Below are 20,687 nucleotides of genomic sequence, written 5' to 3'. Positions count from 1 at the left end.
ACAGTCTGCAGGACTCTTCAGTGGCTGATGATGAACTCCTGCGCGAGAGGTCTGAACGCTGGATAGACCCATTCCCATAAGAAGGCGGTAGCAGAATTCCACGTAGCTGAATAGTAGGATCCAGTAGGTGAAGAAATACAAACAAGAATGTATGTGAAGAAAAAAAAGATGTGGTTGTTATCTGGCAATGCAGCTGGCAAGAGAGCGTGCGTCCCCATGGGATTTTCTCTCTTTGGGGCTGTGCTTCTCATTTTTCAAAGAAATAATTCAATCTGTTTTAAGATAAGTGTGAGCAGTTTCAGATAAATGGAGGAATACAATCTCAACTTCTCAATTAAGACTCTGTAGAAAGGCATTAAGGTAACTAGGAACTATGGCAAGAGGTTTCTCTATTCCATATACAAGGATATTATCAAACCTAAAACTAAGTTTATAAAGGAAAGTTTTGATATAAATTTTCTGTAGGCTCAAAGAAAAGAGAAAGATAAGTAATAAAGGTGCTAAAGTGTACTATTTTACCAAATTCATTTTCAAGTAATCATGATTTTGTTGGAGGATATTTTATCAGTGGGTGTATTTGGCAAAAATGTCAAAGCAAAAGATCTTCAAAATAATTAATTTTTTTTTAAAATATGCTGTTTTTTCATTAACTAAATAAACTACAAAATTGTATATTTTGATAACATTTATTTCATAGTCTAAGGACATAGGAGAATTCTGGTACAAAAATATCTGTAAAACAAATTGTTTTCCCTTCTAATAACTGAGACCTTTTTTGCCAAACTGTTAAGTGATGATAATTTAAAGATATTGCTCACAGGCTGGGGGAGCCATAAAAGTGCATAGGCCTCTGTCCAGAGATAGTACAACACAGGCCTGAGGCAAGTAGCAGAAGAAAATTTAGATATCAGTGGAACAAATAAATGTCTTCTTGTAAAATTGAGAGATACTTATGTCAGGTCAAATAAAAAATAAAACCAAGACAGTTCCCAAAGGAGTTGCAGAAGGTAATAAAAGATAGCAGGAGAACTGGGGCTAAAACCAGGAGAAGGTGTTCTTCTCAGACTTGTTTCCATGCAAGATCAGAAAGAACACGGAAAACAGGTAAGTTTTTTTCTGATAAATCAAATGAAAATGGCTCTTGACTGAACTTCCCATCTTGTCATTCGTTCAACCCAGGATCACTGGATGCACCACCGATGTTTCTTCTACCTTCCTTTCCTCAAATAACCTTTCACAGCAAAGCAGACTCGCCTTCAGATTCAATATGCACATCAGCCTGAAAACTCTGAGGATACTTTCAACAGAGAGGAACAGATATACATATATACTTATCTAGCAAACAGCTTTGACAGAGATTATAAAAAGGCACCCATAACACTTGAGCAAATAACTGTTAATTTGCAGATACAGTTCAAAATCTAGCCCAGACTGATCGCAATTATTTCTGCAGTTCGTGTCAAACAGATTAGTCATTGCTAGGCTTCAGCATCCTAAATCATTCTTTGCACCTATTTTTTCAGCTGAGCAGTATTTGCACATACAGGGGAATTCCTGCTGCTTCCTCCACTCAAAATGAAGTTTGAGCTCCACTCAAAACAAAGCCTTCTCCTAATTAATTTATATTTACTAACTTACTTGAAGACAAAGCTACATTCAATGTTGAAGTACAAAGCGTATTGAAAATTGCAGATTGTTTTGCCCCATTGGAATTTCAGGATAAAAGTAATAATACTTCTGTTTTTCTGCTAAGAATGCATATTTTTTTTTAAGTTAGTAACTATATTTCCAAAGTAAACATCTTATTTTCCCAGACAAGTTTACTTTTACTACAATCTCAACACAAGTTTGAGAACAGGATAAAAGGAGAGGAGACATGCAAACCTCATGGCAAAAGCTTAAATAACTGCAGTTATTTACCTAAAGTGAGTTTGCCTTAGGGTTGATTATTTCAATGTTTGTAACTTACAAAATAAATATACACCCAAGCATTCGAAAAGATCACCCGCATTGCTTTGATTTTAATGGCAAAAACTGGATTTTGGCCAGAGCTCCTGCTGAGGAGGAGGTAGGTGTTTCATCACTCGGTTCACTGAGGATGCTCTGCGCAAACGGAAAGGAGGAAACAAAACGATGCAGAGGAGGAGGGGAGCAGGCAGCCAGGGCACCAAGGGTAACTACACGAGTAGAAAAGGGAGGGCAGAGGCAGGTCAACTGTCTAGGTCAAATAAGGTAGGACAATGTTATGGAGAGGTTGGAATACAAAGGCAAAAGGCTTAAATTTAACTGGAAGGTGCTGAATTTGAGAGACCTGCAGTATTTTGCAGGACGTGCCTAGCACCTTGCAGAACTGCACTTGAAGACTAAATTTTCATCAATGGTAGGACATTGTGCATTAGTAATGACTGCAGAATTAGGTTCCGACTGTTTGGGAGTGTATCTGGAAAGACTATGCATGATTTTCAGAGTATTATCATTATATAGAAGTATCTGAATGAAATGAAGTAAAGGAAAATGTAAGCTGAACAAAAGGAAAACGTTCCTAATGGTGAATTTTATTAGACTGTTGAAAAGTTTCCCCGGGGAAACAGTGGACTCCCGTTCTTTGCAAGACAAAACGCTGAAGAATATACTTTAAAGAACAATCCTACAGTGGCATAGAAAACTATTAGATAACCTATTAGGTCTTCCATCTTCGATTTCTGTGGAACTGAATAGAGCCAGAGCAATAGAGTATCGGTAAAAAAATGAAATAAAAATATATATATATATAATTTCAGCAAAAACCTTACTCCATTAATGTTGGTAAGACCCATGAAAATGTAGGCAGGTACATCTTTGTTACCTTGGCGGAAGTACCATAAATGCCAATATTGGTACTTTTGCAAATATATATTCATGCAAGTTTCCTAGTCTAGGACAAACTACGCGTCTGTTTTGAAAACTCCTAGCCTTGTGAAATAAGAAATAATAGGTCATAATATAGGTAACAAAACAAGATAGCAGGATAATACTGCACGCCACGTAGCACAAGTATTGAATCAGAATATAAGGCACGTGCACGAAAGCACAATCCAATGTGTGAGAGTAATCCACTGCATTAACTTTCTCTGTGCAAAATACTGTTCTACATTGAAAGTGACCCTGAAGAAAAAGCCCTAATAAAAACCCTATCTGATCATTATTGCATACATTTTGTTGTTTTAAGTATTTTCTGTGTGATTTTGAAAATTAGTTTCTCATAGAATAGCATGAAAATATATTTTTAAAAAGATTTCTGTGCTAATGAGTATCAATTAAAATAGTCGGTCATGTAATACAACGTGAAGCAACAGATTAGTCTTGGTGCAAAGTCCAGCAACTGGAATAATGTTATTCCTGGATCTGCAGGTTCACAACCAGAAGCCCCAAACAAAAGAGTAAACAGTGGAAAAAGCAGCACTGCTGAGCTGCGTTTCACCACGGTCACTGTCCTGGTCTATGAAAGGAAAGTTGCACTCTGCCTTCCATCCTCCCCAGAAAAAAACCCTACAGTATTGCAAGGAGAAAATAATTGGCTACACAGAACTATTACCACCCCATTCTTTGGTGTCGGGTTTTTATTTTGATAGCACTCTTCCCTGAAAGAGTGTAAGGAGGGTGAAGTAAAACTCATTTGGTCCCATGCCTGCGCTCAAGATGACAAGGGTATGAGCAGGGAAGGGTTATGATCAATAGCCGGGACTAAAAAAGTCACACAAGCAGTGCAAGGGCCTGATTGCTGTTACAGCTGAAAACCTGCACAATGGCACCGTGTGTGCCATTCATCCCGCGCTGGCCTTTTCTAATAATGCTTAGTCGTGTATTTCCGAAAGTACCACGAAGAAAATGTCAGGGTTCTTCCCTGGAAGGGGGTGGAGGTGCCTTTGCCACGTGGCACTGCTCCGCGCAGCACACCTGAAAACCACATTAAATCTGTATTTAATGGGACAAGCTCAGTTCTCTTCCATAGTCGTTGAATTTAATGTTCAACACCTTCTTTTAATTAGAAGTTTGCAGATGGCATTGCAGTGCCCTCCTCCTTTGCTGTATTCAATTTGGCAAGCGTTAATTTTTCCCCTCACTGATGTTGTGTTTGTATTCTGTGTAGTGGCATAGAGGCAGGGGAAAACACCTTTTAAAACAGGCCGAGACTAAATGTTTTTAACATACTGATTTCCTTATTGCTGTTATCTTCATTGAAGGTATTATTTATGATTCCAGTACAGTCCTATAATAATGGCCTCTGTAGCGCAAAATTATTACAGAAAAATGCTGTCAATTTTAGTTTCTGAGTTCCTTTATTGTTGGAATCTTGTATTTTTATTTCAAATATATACTTACGTCTTTAAAATGTATCTTAGGTTTTAAGAAGAAATGTCTAATCCCTCTGCATACAGCAAAACTAAAGTCCAGAAACTGAGCCAGAGCAGCTGAAAGCAGGTAAATGGCATATTCTAGTACAACATCTGTTATTGGCTCCCTCCACTTCTCACCTTGTAAGTCATAATGCTTCAAAAGAATATCTTGCATTCAAGAAAATTTATATAGCAACCTAAAAGGTCCTTGGCTGACTTGGCTTCTGTGGCTAAACGTGTTCCTGAAACTTTTCTTCCACTCTCTTGACGCTGAGCAAACACTGTCTCTCAACATTCAAATAAAAATTAATTCATCTATTTTCATCAAGAAAGGATCATTAATGTAGGTAATACAGGGTTAAAAGATTTTTTTTAAAGTTAAAGATAATTTACTCCATTTTTTTTCTGTTATGTGACAGGGAAAAAAAGAAAAAAAAAAGGATTATAATATCCCATCAAACCACTGGTGTGATACCAAGCCCAAGCAGGACTTTGGGACTCCTAAGAAAGGATTTGGTTCAGATAATGGTTATGCTTTCTGGTGTGTGCACGCTGTATGTATTTGATGGTCTGCTGGGTCAGAGGCCTGAGACCCTCAGCAGTCACTTTCAGAGAGAGGGACTCCCTGTGTTGTCACGGAAAACTTAGAGCTCTTCGTTCCTTTTTTTTTATTTAGCGTGTAATGCAGATAACCCAGATGGAAAAAAAGGTGTTTACTTCTTAATGAATGGGAAGCATGTAGTAACAAAAATAATGTTAGTTGGATCTTAAAATGAGCCCAGTTTATGAGACATGACTTTGGAATTTAAGTCTAATTAAGAAAGAGCAAGAAATTACATCCTAACACTAGCGATGAGATGGCTATAATGTCCTATCAGTCTGCATATTTGTGCGTAGGCAGACATGATTAATAAAGCTTAGGTTTATATATCTTTTTATTGGAACTGAACTTTTAAAGATACCAGGGAACTATAGCAGAATGTTAAGAAAAGCCTTTTATGACATCGCTACCAATTCATTACATTATTTTGATAACAAAAGAGCTGAAATGATTTAGCCCACCTTTAAAATCTCCATGTTCTGCAGTTTCAGAATGCATATGCACATGTCGAGATGATCTTGAGATGTTTTATGCTCTGCAAGGTTGTAAATTTTCTCACTTTTTACGGCTTCTATGGTGGTTAAGCATACATAAAGTGCCCTGCAATTTTGGTCTTGTGATTCTTGTCACAATTGGAAAAGTCTTTAAGTAATGATTCCAGCAACACACGTGTTATCCTAGTCACGTAAAGAAGGGCAAGATTTTCACATATTTATGCCAGGCTGTTTATTAATGGTACTAAACCAATTTGGGACTGTTGGATGGTGTGACAGATTGCCGTATCACCTCATGGCACAAATGATCTACACTCAGAGATACTTCACGAACTTAAGAGAAAATCATCCACAGTACTTGAATGAGAAGAGTGGGAAAGTCAAAAGGGGTGTGGAAGAAAGAGGCAGAAGAGCTTCACTGAGACTCGGGGAGAGAGCAAAATGCATATCGGAAGACATAAAAAAAAGGACTGTGCGAAAATCAGACCAAAAAACCCCCCAAAACAGTAAAAGAAGATACATGCAAAAGACTTGCAGGACTCTTCCTCTGTCTCAAAAAAAAAAAAGAGTGGATTAAATTTTACAGAAAAGGACTATAGGTGCACAGCTTACATCAGATTTTACGGAAGAAGGGGCTGTACGCTTTTACAGTGCTCTTACGGAGAGAAAGAAAGCTTCATTTTAAAATTTCAATGGAATAATATTTGATGTATAAAATAGTCATATTAAAGAAACATGCCTTGTAAGTAGCTTAAAGAAACCTTGTTTCAATCACTTTTGCTGAAGTTTAAAACACTGTAGCCCTAAAACTATAAAATTATTGATGTCCTATAAAATTCTTAAGTTTAAGATATCTTCAATTTTTACAACCAAAGGACCACACTGGTTTATGTACTTTATATTACTACAATTTCTCTACTGTTTGGGGTTTTTTTTATACAAAACCTTTAATCACAATTCCAATTAATTGTTGTCCCAGATCCAGTTTCCATTGGTTCTGTGGGAATTATGTATTCAATGGAAAAAAAGAATAGGAATGGATATCCTGGGTCAGATCATCCTGACTCTATGGCTGGCCAGCATCATTTACACAGAAGAAAAATCATTTACGCACAAGAATGGCCCATGATGAAGTTACCAGTCCAGAGGAAAAGTTGTTTTGGTTTTTTTTTCCTTTTAGTTGTTGATTAATTATCTGTACAGCATATAATTTATAACTTCTCATATAACATAACTGTGGCTATTCAAGTTCCATAGCACCCCTATGGAGCATCATCCTGGCTATTGCTTGTGCAAGTGAGTTTCACACGTCAATTATGCATCTTAAGAAATATCATTTCCTCTCTTCTGGTTTAAAACATTCCTTTCAGTTTTGACCATGATTTCATTCATTAAGAGTAGATTGCCTTACTTTCTGTGGTGGGAATTACTAAATAACGCCTGTGGCTTAGTGTTTTATTTTGTTTAGACTGTAAATACCACACGCACTGGAAAAATGCCAGTAGTGACTGGATGCATCCTAAGATCTAAACACATGATATCTCATCCGAAAACTTGCTATTTGCAACTTCATGGGATATATTGTTTTACTCATGCAACCATACATGGGTATTTTGAACAAGGTTATTTAACGGAGCAGTTGAAACCCCAATAGTCAAGAAATGGGATACATCAGCATCGCTTTGGAGTTTGCATGTCAGTAGGTTACCTAGACACCATTAATGGACAGGGAGAATTGACAGTTTTTACATGTAAGTAAAAAGAATATAATCATGAAGCCAGAAAAATAACTGTTGAAACACTGAGTTATACGGAGTACAAATTACAGTTCATTCCAAAGCATTTAATCTATATCTATAGGTAAAATTTTAATATTAGAAAAATACAAAGGCATTGCAAACTGTAACTGAAAGTGATGATATGAAAAATTAAGTTCTATATTTATTATGTAAATACTCACAAATCGGTGCAAAATATACTTTCATAGCTTAAAAAGACCTGGGTGTTTGTTTCAGAAAGCTGTCCATATGCATTTCAGTAAGCAGCACCACTCATTTTAGTCCCCACCGGACTCACATCCAATAAAAATATTGTGTTTTCCTCAATTTCTTTGCTCAAAAATCATTCACTCCAAAATACAGGATACTAAAAACTGTGCTTGAATAACATAGCTGAATCTCAGCTACATTTACATTGTCATTCTGCGATCCCGGTTCATTGCCAATTGTTGCCATTTTTGTCTACCGAAGCGTTTTCTGGCACTCCCATTACGTTTGCCATGTAAACCCAGTGTAAGCCTAATGCCCATAGCATGGTGCTCTCCTCTACGGGACATTTTGTTATCTCAAAATCTATGATACAGTTCTGTTCAGGATTTTAAATCTCACTTCTCATTTTTCTCTGGACTGCTGTATCTGTCAAATCGTTTTGCCTCCTGTTTTGAAAATGGTTGCTTCCATGCTTTCCAAGAGTGCTGGTGTGCTGGTGGGGTTTTTTATTTGTTCCTTTTTTCTGTAAAACATTGCGCTCAGTTAAAAAATTTGGCTGTTTTCTGCACAGCGAGGACTTGTGTTTATCTTACTAAAGCAAAGACAGGACTCCCACCTACATCTTCTGGCATAAGCTTTTTATCTTTGAAATATCTTCTAGGTTCGTTTCATAGCCCAGTCACTAGTCCATGATGTCTTACATGGTTGGAAGTCTACTTAGGCCAGCCATGGACATCTGGACACGTATTATCTTCATTAGTATGTACCAATGCCAAGAAAAAAACAATTAACCAGCATGATAAAAATTTACCACAGAAAAAATGACAAACATTTTTCCATCCAGGACAAGTATCGGATAGGTGACAGTTGCCTACCAGAATTTGTTTCTGCTTAGAAGCTCCATACTGTGAAACTTAGCTCTTTGGGAGCCCAGCAGAGATTGGTGGTGGATAGGAAGAACTAGAGTGGGGCTATTGAGTTCTCTTTACAAAGCTGCCACTTTGAAAGTGTCTAGGAGAACAGTAATCACAGAGTTAAAGAGGTACTCCATTACTGCTCCACCACTAGGTGGAAAACACTTTAAAAAAAAAAAATACTCCTGGTTAACCTAACTGAAACAAATTAGGCTCAGGAGGGATATATCTTGTCTTCTGCGTTTTACTCTGCATATTTTTGTCATGGAAACACTCCTGGCTGTGTAGACTTTGCTGTGGTTTGTTCTCTGGCACAACTTTGTTCACTGATATATAATGTTTGGGGGTTTTTCACCCAAAGCTATGGCTATACTAAGCAGAAAAGGCATCATGTCAAATCACCTATCTTATTGATGAATTAGTTAAGGCTTGTGCAATGTTGTGGCAGACCACGTAAATGTGCTAAGTATTATTTTTTGGCCATTCCTATAACTGTAAACAATAACATTTTGGTTTCTTATGGAGGCTGCATGCACTGCTACAAAGTCGGTGTGATTCCATCACTTTATTTTGAGAAAGTCAGAAAGCTGCGTCCTCTGTGTTTTAGGCTTTCATACATTATGCCCATGAATGTCACAGCCTCTGCATGCCTAAGGCCACATCTGTCAAAGGCAGACCCATTTTTAGCAGAGCATGCTAGCAGATATACTACAGGAATGAGACTATATGAGATCTCCATGAGAAGAAATAAGCTGCCGTTCCTGAGCTTGAAAAAAGAGTTAATATTCCCCCCTCTAATACCTCCTCAAATTCAAGGACAGATTATTTTAAAGAGTTTACATTCACACGTGAATTATAAACCAATAACTTATAGGAAATATGTAAATTAGGTAGGCATACAAAACATGACATGAATGTTGAAATTTGTATCTTTAAGAGAAAACCTGGGTGCCCAAGCATGTAACCTTTACAAGCATAAATAAATCTTATGTGAATATACCCTATAAGCTTTTACTTACACTGCTGTAAATCTAAAGTAACTCCTCTGACCTTAATAGCTTTACTCAAGATGTACCCCTTGTACAGATGAGATTAGAATTTGGCCTTTTAACCTCAATGAAACTCCGTGAGCAAGTAATATCACACCATGAAAGTCAGGATGGCTGAATCAGGTCCTCCGCTTAAAACACCATCGCTAGGGAAATGTTTAGACAGAGATTTTCAGAGGAATGTTTAGATCTATAATTGGGCTTAGTTAAGTCAGGAGCCATCTTAATTATTTACCAGCAGCCTCCCTAGACAGAATACTGAATTTAGAGTAACTCTGGGGGTATAGTTCTCAGAGTCTGTTTAGTTAAGAAAAATAACGGCCATTTTCTTCTGATCTCTCCTTTTGCCCCAACAACATTTTTCTAGTCTTTAAAATACATGCTGGAATACAGAACAAGGTTAAAGGCAATGCTCTGTCTTTGAGGCCTTCCTCAGGCTGAGGGAGAAACAGAAAAATGTTAGTTTTCAGCTTATGCCCTGAAGAAGACCCAAAAGCCAAAACATCACCTTTAACTCTGCTTCTGTTTTTGAGTATCATTCGCCATCAACTCTTCTTTCATTTTCCAGCATTCATACTGCTGCCACACCATCAGTACTTCCACATATCCTATTTTTATGAGACGCCTGGTTCTTTCTTTCAGAGGAATCTCGCACTGATCCCGATCAGGCAATTGATTTTTTTAGCAGAACCTCCTATTAGAGTCAGTGGAGAATTCTAGTTAAAAATCAATGGCACAACCTGATCCAAAATGAGAGAATAAGTCTTTGAGAAAAGCAAGTAATGAAAGGCACCTTAATGCCAAACTGGACGTTTTGCGTAACCCCAAAAAGTGGAACGCTAAAGCATATGAATTGTCATTTTTTGACTACTTTCCAGATACATAGGGGAAAAGAATTAGGTTTTAAGTGGATGGAGAAATAGACAGAAAAAACAAACTCATGTCAATTATCCATTATTAGATTTTTACCACATTCTTTTCCATGCATGTCTTGCTTACTAAAAGAATGCCATTATTGATAAATTTTTCTTTTTTATTGTTATTATTTTAGAGGTATAATTTATATTTCTAAATGTTCATAAAACATACTTCTAATTTCAAACAACACAGCGCTGGCACTCTGACAATATCATATTTACCGGCATTTATATTCATATTGTATGTTGCAGTATCTTTCTATTAACTACCATAAAAACACTGCCTTGTTTGAAGTACTCTTTTGATTTTCTTTTAAAATTTATAAATTAGATTTATATGTTGATTTAGGTATATTGTAGTTTCATTTCTAGATTTTTAAGGTCATGTTAAGAAAAAATATTTTAAGATTACTTTTTAAATTGTAACAACTGTTGTTACTTGTGAAAGTTACAAAGTTCACAATAACGTAACTATGAAATTTTTATTCTCCATACTATTAGATTAAATACGAGAGAATCATCAGAATACCCAAACCACTTTTTTATAACATGAATTTGGAAACTCAGCTTTGATGCAACATGTATCCAGATGCAATATATTTTAAAAATGCACATTTAACTTCTAAACTGCATCTATACCTTTAAATTACCTCTATGCTTGACAGCAAAAAAAAAAAAAAACTTCACAAAATGTTGTGATCCAACTGGAAAAATAATTCCGATCCTTAATTTAGGCTAGTACACTTTAGTCTTAGGTGAACATCTTTCTGACAATATTTTTGTCTTTATTAAGTTAATTGATCAAGCAAATAAGCAGGATTTGGGTTTTTTTTTGTTTTGGGTAGGTTTTTTTGCTTGTGGTTTTTTTTGGTTTTTTTGTAATTAAGGTTCGGAAGAAGTTTTTTAATGAGTAAAAATTATCACCTTTAATTGCTGCAGCAATTTCAGACTTGCAGGGAAAAAAAATCCAGGGACTCTGCTCTTTGTGCCAAAGTCCCGTGCAGGGAAAACCAAATGTTCTCAATGGAGGGATGCAAACTTAAAATTAATGCAGAAATTGAGGACTACACTACTATCTATATAGAGTAATAGATGGGGGTTTAGAAGTGCAGACTTGAATTCAATTTCTGCTCATTTAGATTACCAGAAACCATTGCTAAAATTGATGGTGATGATTGTGACTGAAATCACTTTTTAAAACAAACAGAGACTTGATCTTGGCTGTTCATTTGTCTAGGCGGAGAATCTGCCAACTTCCTGAGCAGGGGAATCAATAGGATTGCTTAAATTACTCATTGTCATAGTAGAAAGAATCTTGCTCTTCATTACTCAGCCACATTTTATCTATACTAGTCACTGATCTTGATTTTATTTCTATTGTCCTAACTGATAAAAGTGATGTTTGAAGTGGATATATAAGTTGGGGAAAAGAAAAACAGTGGAAAAATGCCTCTTAGCTGTTGTTTAACCTAGGCAAGAATACGTCTGCACAACGAAATTAAGGCTTAAGTCACATTTCATAGATTATCTCTAGATGAAGATAATGTTTTCTTGGATTTAGCGGTTATGATATTATGACTTAGGTTAAGCTAGTTATGCCAGCTAGCATGCTTGGTTATCACTTAAATTTCTGTATTTTTAAACTCCTGTTGATTTTTTTCTTCCATTTTAAATCCATCCCTGATTCTTTTCTATGTGAGACATAAGGGTAGTTTCTGTTCTCTAGAACACATATGCAACCGTAAAATAATCTAAGTTCAAAAATTTAATACAAAATTCAGTTTCCCATGATTTCTTATTTTGGCATTTTAAAATCTAATTGCAGGTATTCCCATACTTAAATCTTGAACCATGTCTCCTTAAAAGTCTTGTAATTCTGTTGGTGTTTTCTTCCTTTATGCACCAGTTTGTTTTCAGCGTGCAGGCTCTTGCAGCTATGCAACTCCAATCACATGTCTAGAACTTGGTTAGACAGGAGACGATATTGCCCTCTTCATATATGAGGAAAGGAATCTCTCCTTCAACACCCATGAAACAACATTAGAACACAGAAAGATATAATTCCATAACAATAAACCCAAATATGTTATTTGTTTGGGGTTTTTTCCAGAAGAAAATCAAAACATTTCAGCAAAAATGAAAGTCTTCAATAGGAATATTTTTTTTTTCCATCTACTTTGTTCTCAAACAGTTCCATTCCTATGTTCTTCTCTTTTGGCCTAATTCAATAAAGACACGTTACATGCCCTCAGTGAAAGCAAGAATCCCTCAGTAATAGGCAATTTAGGACCACATGTAGTAAATATCCAGTATATCAGTACTGATACCCTGCAGCTCAAAATTTAGGTTCTGTGCTTGGATGTTTTATCATCAATGTTGCAGGACTTTAGACATCCACACAGTGCATTACAATCTGAGGAGAAAGAAAAGCCACTGCAGTGCTCGCTAGTAAGCAACCAAAAAAAAATATTTACAAAAAGCAAATCCGATACAAACCTTGCCATTTCAAACATATCCAGGACCAGTTTATTCACATAGAGAATGGTCACAAATACGAAGTAGAATTGTTTGGGTATTTTTATATTATGTCTAGTAAATTAAAGCTTAAGAGTGTTTCCTTCTTACTCTGGCAAAGGTTTACTCTACTGTGTAATAATTTTTATTTCTATGTTGTGTTTAGGATAAAGGGCTCAGCACAGGGAAAGAAAAAGGAATTTTAAGCTCGATTCAGTTGTACGACAGCACCGTTCTCTGCCTCCATGGGGAGCACACCAGTTAAGCTCTCTTGGATTGACAGGAGATTTCACCATCCAGTAACAAAGCTGATTGATTGGCCACCCTGTACGTATTTGTCCATATTCATATAAATCTGCCTCTGCTGGCAGCCAACTGCAAATCTCCCACCCGCCTATTTTACTGATCTTCTCCGCTGGTTCTGGGGTTGCCATTTTCCTTGGTATTAAAGCTCAGAAAGGAACAGTTGCGTTTCAGATGCAGCTTGTTCTGTCAGAAATTCCTGATGTCCTACACTACATTTCACTGATTGCTAGATTTGGGTCAGGAAAGAAGTTTCCTTGAGGGCACATTGACTGTGTCTTGAGATTTTAGTCTATTGTTCTTTCCTCTGCATTTGAGAAGGAAATGGAGGGCCTTTTTGCTGTTGAGTGTCTACTACAAGGTGCTGAAGAGTCTCAGCTTCCATAAAAATTAAAATGAGCATATCACGAAGGCACTTAGCTTTCTGCAGAGTTGTATCTTTGCTGGGTCCTGGGGGAAAAAAAAAATCACCTGACAAAACCATTACAGTTTTAAAACTTCAGTATCTACCTAACCTATGTACACCGTGATGTTGGTTGGTGCCTTTTCCTTTCATTACAGATTTTTATTAAAAAAAAAAAGGGGGGGGGGTGACGGGGAAAGGAGCCCTTATAATAATGTATAAAGTATTTGTTATTACTTAATTTAAGAATCTACTTATGAAGACATAAAATCCTCAGATGAGTCCATCAAGATTAAATTAAAACACATCAAAACGGGACTGGCATTAAACTGTCAAGCTTAGGAATAAGGTAGTCTCATGCACCATGAAACTGATTCTTTCCTTAAGAAAAGTTCTTGCTTGATTCTTGTTTTTGAAGATGAATCTCCTGGCTGAACTTGCCGTAAGCATTCTACCTACACAGAGTTTGTACGAAGGTCAGCCGAGTGTTGTGCTTGACCCCAGTGGCAGGGAGATCCAGCACTTAATTGCTGTGATATTTAACTTACTGATAAAGTTGTCACCCTTATCCCGAAATCCAGTGTCGGTTGTGACCCTTACTGAAAGGATGATCACGCAAGTTTATATTCCTGAAAACCACCACTGTATGTCTGAAGTTCAAAATCCTTTTCCTAGCTGCCTGGAAGTGAGGTACGCTTTACAACAACCTTCGGGTTAAGAGTTCTCCCTATCTGCTCCAATAGATTTGCTTAAATTCTCCAGAAACATTACCCTCTCTAGATTTATTTCATTTATTTATCATGTTTTGCTAAAATAAGTGACATCAGGACTTTCCAAAAGTTGATGGCCTTTCTAAGAATTATTGCAGATAAATATTTGAATTTAATTTTATCTTTAACTAAATCAATATCTAGAGGACAGTACCTTGCCTTCTAAATGGACATTCATCTAACGCTTCTTGATGTTATTCAGAAGGTCTCCAGGTTTAGAAGATGCAGCTCTGGAATGAATTTCAGGATAAGATGCTTTGAGGAGCTTTAAAAATATTTTTGATCAAATAAGCCACTGACACATGAGATTGGCTTCCATAAGATTTAGTTTATCTGAAACTTACTGAAGATGATCTATTTAATTACCAGTCAATCACCAATGCAAATTAGGAGTTATGATTTCTGTGAATACTTATTAAATAAGCAGCCCTTGAACTGAAGAACACTGACCCTGCATTTTTCTCATTTTACATGAGGCTGGACTCTCCTACAACAAAACATTAGGACCATAAGGATGAATATTTAGTTCTCTATAGTCCTGTCACAGAATGTCTTGAAATGTTGGATATGTCAGCTCTTAATTCAAAAGTCAAAGACACCTCTTCTTAAAATGTGCCTTAGTTATTGAAATCAGCTGACTTCTCAAAATAAGTAAGAAGCCTATGTGTAATTGATTAAAATTTATTTTCCTTTCCCAGTTGCCCTGCTTTGAACTCCTTCACTTTTCTAATGTCATCATGCTACTAGCTGTCAAGTTGCTGTAGGACTCTCTCTTCACTGAAGAGAAGCCAGTTGTCACCTAAATGTGCAGCTAAGATGAGAAAAAAAAATCAGTTGCCAGTACTCAGAAGAATAAAATGCATCACTTCAGAATAAAACTTGATGTCACTTCAGAGCAAGGTCCAAACTGGCTCCCAAGTAGTGCTGAGTACGCCCTTGCTCCATCTACACTTTGTGCTCATGTCTAAACAGAAGACACATTTTGGCAAAGTAATTAATACCAGTTGTTCACTAGTTAAAGCACACTAAACATCTTCATTCATAAACGATACTGAACATCAGCTCTTTCCTTAAACATCCCTGTATAAATATGCCCAAAGTTAGGCGCCTGCATGACCAACTGAGCTGTGCCCATTACTGACTCAAGCTGATAGCAACAGATAAATTTCCCAGTGAAAACACGGGTATTTAGATTCTTCATGGAGAGTAGAATTTAAAATTAAAAAAAAAAAAAGAAATCGTTTTGAAGAACAACAATTCTCTCAGGCCTTTTTAAAATACAGAAAATAACTTTTTTTAAAATATATATGTATCATTCTGGTGAAGTAAGATCCTCTTTCAAGGTCTTATGAAAGACAATGCTTACACAGTTGAGAGATTTCCCTGCTTTTAAAAAAAAATAATAATCCAAGCAGTCAGCCTGACAATCAAACATACCTTATTTTAAGATTAATTAATAAACATTTATAAAGGATTTGATATATGAACTGTCCTCTCTCCATATACCTCTACATCATATACATAAACATAAACATATACACATACGCATACTCACATACATACGTACATATACTCCACATACACATACATACATGTGCTACATGGCATGATGAGAATGCTGTATTACTTGGAATATCTTTGGAAATAAAGATAGGAAAATGGTTTTATTTTCATCCTGATTTATAAGTCAAGATCAACAGACTGGAATATTTCAATTTTTTCTATTTTAGAATACACCATAATTTTATATTTTCTTCAGTTACTACTTGAAATTTACATTTTGTTGAATATTTTAAATCATAACCAACATGTATACACAAATTTAAAAATAGATCAGAATCCTTCTCACATCATAACTAGTTACGGTAGAATTGATGTTATTTCCTTCAGCAGGTTTCCTAACTTTGTGAAAAAAACTTTGTTTTGTGAAATATTGATTAAACTACAGCTAAACCTTCTGTAATCTGGCTCTAATTTATTGTACAGAAAGGCTCGTTATCAATTTATGCACACATTTCATACTTAACTTGAAGGGAGAGACTGTGGCAAAAAACACCAATCATGTCATTTTGTTAAATTTATTCAAGAAATGGAAAAGATATCTCTTTACTTACTAATTAAGTTTCAGACCTTAGTATTTTAGAGCAACATTTTCAGAACTTTACAAGCTTGGTTGCAATAAGCCATTTCTAGCCACATTCACAATAAGTTGAATAAAATTTCATCTAGAATTTTAACTATATCTGTGAAAAATAAATTTCACAAATACATAGCAGAATGAGTTTTCATAGCGAAATTGTAACAAAATTGATTTCTTATTGTAAATTACTGTGTAGATATGGTCAATTACTATGTGAAGTTAATTATCAGCTTGCAATACTTTACATTCTGATTGGCTGAAAAGTTTCTAATCTTCTTAATCACTCCACAGTTATTTCTATTTAAGTATATACTCTACAAATGCATTGCTGCTGTTTGGCAGAGAGTTAACCAACCAGAGAATTAGGACGTACATAATAGCTATGTGGTTATCTTTCAATAATCATACTTCTACCATCACCTAAAGTACTTCTGCTTGGGTTGGCTCTGGAATACAAACTTTTCAACCTGTCAGACTCACCCTATCACTTATTTAAATACTGCAAAAATGCATGAAGCAGAAATCCTTCTTCTGTTCCTATTGCAATGAAAAGGAAAAAAAGGCGAAACAAGGCTAGAAAAATGTGAAAAAAAGAAGAAAAAGAAAAGTATTGGATTCTGATCTTGTTTTAAATCATGGCAAATCTGAATTAATTCTATTAACTGTCACTGGAGACAACCAAAGTCAAAAGGCCAGAATATGCTGTGGTTTGTAAAGGTTGATTTCTAGCACTGATGCCCCCACTGCAGCACGCTCTTCTCCTACCCTTATGTACCCTCGAGGGCAGCAAAGCTGTCATCCCAAAAGCAGCAGCTATGTATTTGCTCTCTGCGTTTACTTCAAATAGCAGAATCCTCCTCTGCACAGGTAAGGAGAAAAAGACAGCAAGCATGGGAAAAGGCCTAGGAAGGCAGAAACAAGCAGGAGTGGAGTCGGGAGGAGCTGAGAGGCACAGACGCTATAAAGAAGGACCTGCACCAACCCTTCGTATCATCTAATCCATGCCAACATCCAGCTGGGGTGATGAAACTCGGCATGGCCACATTAGAGCAGACGCGACCACATAAGAAAACACAGACACAGCCCCCAGGCCCAGGATCAGACCCAGGTCTCTCTGCTGCATGTCTAGACCCTTCCACCGAAGAGCCACATTCCTCCATCCTCCTTCTCCGCCCTGCTGAGCTTTCAGTTATTTCCCCACACACCCAAGTCATAGCTGGTACCTCTGACTCCACACGCCCCTGAACCTCCTCTTTATATATGCCAGAACATGGAGCTTTCAGAAAGCACCAAACTTCCCTCAATAGTTTCCAATGAAACGAAAAATTCTAACGGCTTTCCAAATGTTTTCCACAGGTTTGTAGTCTCATGTCTTATTTTTCCTTTTTCTTTTTTTTTTTCTAATTGTCCTCATTTTACAAACTGAAAATTCTTAGCACTAAGAAAATACTAATGCACCAAACTATTCCTTCTACATATTTACTCTCAACATGAATTTAAGGCTAATGCATATTATTGAATGTTGGCCTTATCAGCAAAAGGTGATTCACTGACTTTGCCAAGCCTATTAGAAACTGTAATGGGAAAAAAAAGTTAAAATGGAGGTGGGGTTGACAGTTTATATTTTTTTCCTTTTCTTTCATATTTTTTTAATTTTTTTTAAATTCACATTTTTTTCTCTTATTTAGCAAACAAAGACGCTAAGAAATTCTGCACTGGGGTATATTCTCTCTATATATAATTTATCTGCATAATATGTAATATAGTTTATATAGTTTACACATATATACATATTTCTATATGTATATATATGTATAACTATAAGCTGTGCATAGCAGGGATGTATGCCAATAAGGCACCTAAACCAACTCGGAGACATCATACCAGCTCTTAGGCCATACTGTAAAAGTGCTCGAATTTGGTATCGTGGCCTATATTCTTCTTATTGAACAAGGTGGCTGAACACTCACACCATGCTGGATGAAATCAGGGCAGGTGCCTCTGTAATTAACCTGACCTGGTATTCTGCCAGTGTCTGTTCAGAGACAATAATTTATAAATTATTTGAGAGCTCAATCATTTTAACTTCCTACAGAGATTCACAAAGAGGTCTTGATCTTGCACAAGCACAAGCATCGCTCGCTGTCTTCAATGGAAAGATGCAAGGGTCTTTAAAGGACAATGCAAATTCTCTAGGACATTAAAAAGTACATGTTTTAACCATTGTATTTATAAACATGTGATATGTTTCTATAGACCATAATATAGTGATATGTAATATGATGTCTCTGTACTTCACCTGCTCACAGAAAAGAATAAATCCGACACTGTCTTGCAGGAAACGGTGAAAAAGGCAAAGGCAGTACATATCTATCTATGTCAAATAAATGGAAGGAATGTGCCTATATCTAATATAATTATGCCTTTGGGATCTTCAGCATAAGGCTGTGCATCTTAAACCAACCATTTTCATTTCTGATTTTTAAATTTATATTTCAAACCAGTGTTTGTATTCCTACTACTCCCACGATGGTAGCCAGGTAGTGAACACTATCATGATAGGTCTCTATCGTGTGCTTCTTAAAATGAACGTGCAAATGAACTATGCGGATTTATCTTTAGAAAACATTTTATTTGAAGATTTAACTCTAGGCAAAAGAATCACCTGGAATCATATGACTATATAATCATAAAAATTTAGAGATGAAAAAAGATCTAAGAGCTGATCTAGTCAATCCTCTTAAGTACACAGGATTGTAACCCGCAATGGGTTCTCTGGAGTATTCTCCACTCTGGGTTTAAATGACTGCGGCAATGGAGTCACCGGTATTTCCTTTGAATTTATCCCACCATCCACCTTCTTACTAGGAATTTTTCCACATATTCCACAGTTTCTTCTCATTTACACAGACCACCATGTCAGCACTGCCCTAATATCACATTCTGCATTGGCTTATATTGGCCAGGTTTTTGTCAATATCAGAGAAAATTCTGGGCACATACAAAGAGTGACCAGTTGACACCATCAAGCCTTCAGTAGCTGGGATTACTCCCTACACAAGCACCCACTCACATTTGCTTTTATCAGTTAGCTCAGTCACTTCTCTCAAGGTTTCTTCCTGAATCAATCCTTCCATTCTGTCACTTTAACAGTTTTCCCTTTTTTTTTTCCTCTGAATCTCATCAGTCTGACTCATTGCAGGTTTTGGTTTGTTTTTTTTTTAATGGCTTGCTGTATTCCAGGTAGTCTAATACTGCCACGTGGAAATTATCAATTCCCAACATCTTTCTTTTAAATATATGGCATAAAACGTATTGCTGCTACTTTTTTTTTTTAAATCATATTTTAACCTTGTAATTCATTTGTTTTCCACTTTCAGTCTTAGTTCTCTTCCTATTACTTAGTATCTGATTCCACTAAATATTTATTTGCATTTCAGATATTTTTTTCTCCCACTTATTCATTACCTTTTTTTTGCATGCCAAATCTTGCCTTCTGATTTCCAGAGAATATTGCTAACCTGTCTTGATTAGTCTTATTCTTTCACTTTTCCAACAAGTATTTATAGCATCTCCAAACACAGTAAATTTGAGTTGTTTCATTTGCACTATCATTAGTAAATAAGTATATTCAGATTCTGAGTTCAGTATTCATGAAACTAGATGATAAACTTCCTTAAAATCACTAAACCATGTGCAATTATTTAAGTGTGGGGTCTTTTTTTGGGGGGGGGAATTGTTTGTTTTAAAAATTATTAAAACATTAAAATTATATATTCCTCCGTTCATTTTTAAGTGAACTCCTCAGATGATACCTGAAAGTTCAAACATCCTGTTGTCTTTAGCATTCTGTGTAACTGAAGGTTAGTTAAGCACAGGGTTGGGCTTCACCTGAGGGAGCAAAACCACAGGGACAAAAACATAGAAAGAACAGGTCAAAATCCAGTTTAAAACTCAAAATACAGCAGATTGTGTCCTTTAATGAGAAATTTTAATTTTACGCATAATAGGCCCAACCTAAAGCCTCTGTTGTTTTAGCAGCTCTTATTTATAGGAGCTGCCTCATTTAAGAGACACCATAGGAAAGTGACGACTGCCTGAAAAAACAGGGACCTTACGGGCTGGGCTCAATACATGGCTAATAAATAGTTTGTGCAACATATTCTGATTTGTCAGGTATTTTGGACTACATTCCTACAGATACTTCAATATATGCTG

At 36.2% G+C, this 20,687-nt stretch overlaps 1 long non-coding RNA gene across 8 annotated transcripts in view; it reads right to left on the bottom strand.

The window, feature by feature from the left end:
- The window catches only part of LOC134508597 (uncharacterized), a 128,301-nt gene that overhangs the window by 81,438 nt on the left and 26,176 nt on the right, over positions 1–20,687 (bottom strand). The window lies entirely within an intron of this gene.

This window comes from Chroicocephalus ridibundus, chromosome Z (assembly GCF_963924245.1).
Source record: "Chroicocephalus ridibundus chromosome Z, bChrRid1.1, whole genome shotgun sequence".
Lineage (NCBI taxonomy): Eukaryota > Metazoa > Chordata > Aves > Charadriiformes > Laridae > Chroicocephalus > Chroicocephalus ridibundus.
Note: the sequence above shows the minus strand (reverse complement) of the source record. Positions and strands in the feature narration are given on the sequence as shown.